The sequence below is a fragment of the Octopus bimaculoides genome, chromosome 25, assembly GCF_001194135.2.
Source record: "Octopus bimaculoides isolate UCB-OBI-ISO-001 chromosome 25, ASM119413v2, whole genome shotgun sequence".
Taxonomy (NCBI): domain Eukaryota; kingdom Metazoa; phylum Mollusca; class Cephalopoda; order Octopoda; family Octopodidae; genus Octopus; species Octopus bimaculoides.
Genome location: NC_069005.1, coordinates 15,394,857 through 15,399,705, shown reverse-complemented (window position 1 = coordinate 15,399,705; position 4,849 = coordinate 15,394,857). Strand labels below are relative to the sequence as shown.

Sequence of the window (4,849 nt, the reverse complement as noted above, 5' to 3'; positions counted from 1 at the left end):
AACAACAGACGAGGACAGGTGGTGTAAATAACAAAAGTATATATTAGTATGACGCTCGGGAATACGGAAAGTCTTTGACGTTTCGAGCTACGCTCTTCAACAGAAAGAATACGGAGACAAGGAGAAAAACACGGAGAAAAAAAATTGAATAGTGTTCAGTCAACGGTCAATCATGTATGTGTATATATGTATGTGCGTATATATATATATATATATATACTTACCTGTTTGTCTCTATATCTCTCTGCCTATCTATCTATTTATTTCTCTCTCTCTCTCTCTGATACACATGCAATGAAATGCATGCATTTACATTCATATGATAACACACTTGTATGTAATTACTAAAATAAGTATTACTGCAACCTGACACACTTAGACTACCTTAGTGACACACACACGTATACACACACACAGACACTCTCTCTCTCTCTCTCACACACTCACTCAGTCAGTCAGTCACTCACACACACACACACATGCACACAGCCATTATAACTCATTCGTCTGTACTAGCACACTCATACATACCTCCATACTAACATACACTACTAGCTGACACACACTACCATATTATGCACTCTATCATACTAACTCGCACATATACTATCGTATATATATGTATATATATTCACACAAACTGTCTTGCTAGCTAGCTAGCTCTCTCTCTCTCTCTCTCTCTCACACACACACACACAACTACCAAGTGTCAGACATTTTAAACCAGATGTTTGAACTCTCCCCCACCATTGTCCTGCTACCTCAATGATGAATATTAATGGCCCACAAAATAGAAAACGCTACTTTTGCTTATGCAGGAAAGATAAACAGACAGCGAGGAGGAAGATGGTGATGATAGTCCTTTCTATGATTGGCACAAGGCCTGAAATTTTAGGGGAGGGGGATAGTTGATTAAATCAACCCCAGTGCTCAACTGGTACTTATTTCATTGACCCTGAAAGGATGAAAGGCAAAGTTGACCTTGGTGGATTTGAACTTGGAATGTATTGAGACTGCTAAGCATTTTGCCCAGCATGCTAACAATTCTGCCAGCTCACCACCTTAGTTATAGTAGTAGTAGTAATAATAATAATAATAATAATAATAATAATAATAATAATAATGGTTTTAAATTTTGGCAGAAGGCCAGCGATTTCAGGGGAAGAGGTAAGTTAATTACATCAACCCCAAGGCCTGAAATTTCATGGGAGAGGTTTTGTTGATCCTAGAAAGATAAAAAAAGTGAGACAGAATTGATCTTGACTGGATTTGAATTGAGAACTTAAAGAGCTGGCACAAATGCCACTGGGCTTATTGTATTCAGTGCTCAGGTAGACTAAAGTCATCAAAAAAGCAACAATTAAGGCAAGACTAAAGTCATCAGAAAGCAACAGTTAAGTCAAGCAAAGAAAAACAGCAATGATAAACAAAAATACATACTACACAGAAGGAAACAAAAATACAGGTGTAGTGTTGGCAACTTTTGGGAAGTATGGCACTTTTTGAAGATTACAATGTCCTTAAAAGCTAAAAGCCAATGTGGTGTTGTTTGATTATTTTGTTTTACAAAGCTAGTGATATATAGGGCCACTTCTTGAAAGAATACTATTTTTGTTGAGGGGTTAAGCCATCGTCGTTCCTTAAAAGTGCAAGCAGCACTGATTGTAGTTTGATTAAATTGACCACTGCACTCAGCACCAGTCTGCTCCAAATCATAGAACCAGGGGCACCAACAGCTGCAGCTTGGCAGAATTCCAAAGATGTCAGAGTGTTGCAGTATTGCCCTGGAGCATTACAACTACTCTTTCAATTGTATAAAATGCCAGTCTTGTATTTTCATGTCAGAATTATCAAGGCAAGAAGCCAATTTTAAGTTTTTCCTAGCACATCATCATCATGGTCATCGTCATCAAGTGAAAGCTAAGGACAATTCAAGACATGAAGTCTTTCTGTAGTTACAAAGTGTCAGATGGTTAAAAAGAGACGATGAGCAATGGCTAGAGAAATATTGAGCTCTTTTTAATAACCAGTTGATCTAGCAAGTGGGGCCTCATATCAGTGAAGGGGGCCGGTGCACATTGATGCCATCGAGAGGTAGGCTCTGAAACAGCGCGCATTCTCTCCTGATGACCCCATACACTTGCTGGCTTCTGGTATGTGAAGCCTTTGACTGGTAGCACTTACATGTGCGAGTTGTTTGCAAGACACCCATTCTATTCTGATGTAGGCAACCCTACTCTGAATGTGCTCAGGAAAGAATCTGTTACAACTCCAGCCCTCACCATAGTCCCAGACAGTAGATGAGGATCTTTTGGGATTATAGTTGAAGCATGTGAAATGACATTCTTCTGGATTACTTGGTAGCAGACAATAAATCTGTTGAGATTCCAGTCTCCTAACTGGTGTAGTAACATCGTACTGGAACCACTTAACAACCAGCAGCAGATTTGGGAACAGTTTAACATTGTACCCAGGATCTTGATAGTAAGATACCAATGACAAAATGGTCAAGACTACTGGAGTTGTTATGTTGCTGTCATTATCAACTGTAACTATAGGAAGTATGTAACATGCCTCTGCTTGTAACATTGTACATTGAACATCACTGTATCCTTAGCATGAGAGGCACGAAAGGTTGTTCATACTTGTATAAAGTGGTTCCTTGACTGTGTGGCAGAAAGAGATGACTTTACACATATTGACTCTAAAGTATCCTGTACCCGACACAAAATTCCCTACCTACTAATCTATATTAAAAGATAATATAGTAATTTCTAGAAATATCAGATTTCATCTTATTTATAGTAAACATGTTTGTATTACTAATTGTTGGTGGGCTCATGTTCAATTCAGACTGGCCAACTGAGAATACCTTTGCTTTCATCCTTTCAGGGTTGGTTAAAAAAAAGTACTAATGCAGAGTGTTGGATTGGCCAAACTGTAAGAATGTCAGATTGATGCCTGACAGTATTCGTTTCACCTCTTTGTGTTCTGTGTTCAAATCTGTCTTAGACTACTTGAGTAGTAGAATTAATCTATCACCTTGTTTAACTGCACACTTTGTCCTTGGATGCCTTTAGCAAAGTTCACTCTGCTGCAAGCATTTGGGCCAGCAAAAATAATGCAAACTCATCATTTAACATCTGTCTTCCATGCTGGTATGGTTTGTAGCAAGTTTGAGGACTGCACCAAGCCACACTGTTTTGGCATGGTTTTCACAGCTGGATGCCCTTCCTAACACCAACCACTGGGTGCTTTTCCATGTCTTTATGTAAACTCATTTCCACTACTTAATTAATAAATTGAACCTGAACTAAAAGCTGTAAATTTATATTTCCTTTAAATAATATTAAAAGACTTGTCAGTGATTAGAATCAATCTTTTCAAGAAATTCAGTGGGCTGCATGTAATTGGCTCTTAACATCCTTTAGATATTAGCCTGCCTGAGACTGTGAGACTGCCCCTGGTTCTCTGATGCCAAATTCATGTTAATTCATGTTTCAAGCACTAGCTTAATAGTGACAGGGATTTTCCTTTTTCTTACTACATTCTTCATCATATTTCAAGTTAACTGAAACAAAGGCAATACATTGTTACAGAAATATAAAAGAGTTAATTTTTTCAATTTCTAAAGGATTGAAGAGACAAATATTTCTCTCTTTCTCTTTCTCTCTCTCTCTCTCTTTCTCTCTCTTTCTTTCTCTCTCTCTCTCTCTCTCTCTCCCCCTCTCTCTCTTCCTCTCTTTCTCTCTGAGTGTTTTTTTCCCTTCTCTTTCCCTTCGCGGGTTTCTAGGGTTGGTACTTTTTATTAACAGCTAAGTGAGGTGAAGCAAGTAGAAAAATTACATTTAAACTCAGACATTCTGAGGGGACAAAAAAACAAACTAAGATTTGATAAACCATAGTTACTTTTGAGTTGCTGAAGTTTTGTGAGGGCATTCATTCCTGCAAAGCTCTGGCTGGGCTTGGAGTTACTGGTGCAGCAAAGAGGGCCATAAATGCCATTACTAAAGCTGCAGATAAAGAATGCCACAAGGTGACTTTGGATAAAGATGGCAGACCAATGGTTTGCTGCTATTTGGATGCAAGCTGGGACATGATCAACCCCCGCTGGGTCAACTAAACAAGGAGGTCAGATGTTGAAAGACCCTAAAACACCACAAGACATCTTAAAACTAAACTCAATGAAGAATTGTCAGTAGATGATGCTTTAAAAATAACAGTATAAAAATTTCTTTTTTTTTTTCATCCTTGGTCGATAAGTGTTATTTCCTATTTGCTTCCATCTAGAAATCAAAGGAAATGACTACTATTCCCTTCAAACTTTGCTTTTGCAACTTGGACTTCAATGTTTTGAAACTGTTCTATTTTCCATTATATTTCAGACAGATTCAGCAGAAATATCATCATAGCAAATGTTCTGTTCAATAGCACAGATTTACTTGTCAGTTGCTTGACCTTAACCACTTGAGCATGTTCTTTAGTGGTTAACAATATGTGCATCTCTGATCATGAGCAGGAGTAGTTGGGGGGCATCATAGCCATGTGTTGAGAGGAATTGTTTGGGGTTTGAATAAACGTAAGAAAAGCAAAGTTTGAAGGAAATATTAGCCATTTTTCATACTTTCTAAGGGGTAAGCAAACTTGAAATAACAGTTGCTGCCCAAGTACAAAAATCATGTTACACTGTGTAATCGAAGCAAAACCTGTCATTTCACCTGAGGTTATAACAGAAACAAAGAATACTCAATAATTAATAAATAGTGATGTTCTTGTCTGTGAAAAATCTTCCAGCTTACAATAGCTAATTAAAGCTTTTAGATTCACCGTAGCTTTTCGATGTTGTTAT

The 4,849-nt window shown here is 37.8% G+C and overlaps 1 protein-coding gene across 12 annotated transcripts in view; it reads left to right on the top strand.

Annotated features, from left to right (window-relative positions):
• The window catches only part of LOC106877382 (RIMS-binding protein 2), an 888,511-nt gene that overhangs the window by 841,102 nt on the left and 42,560 nt on the right, over positions 1-4,849 (top strand). The window lies entirely within an intron of this gene.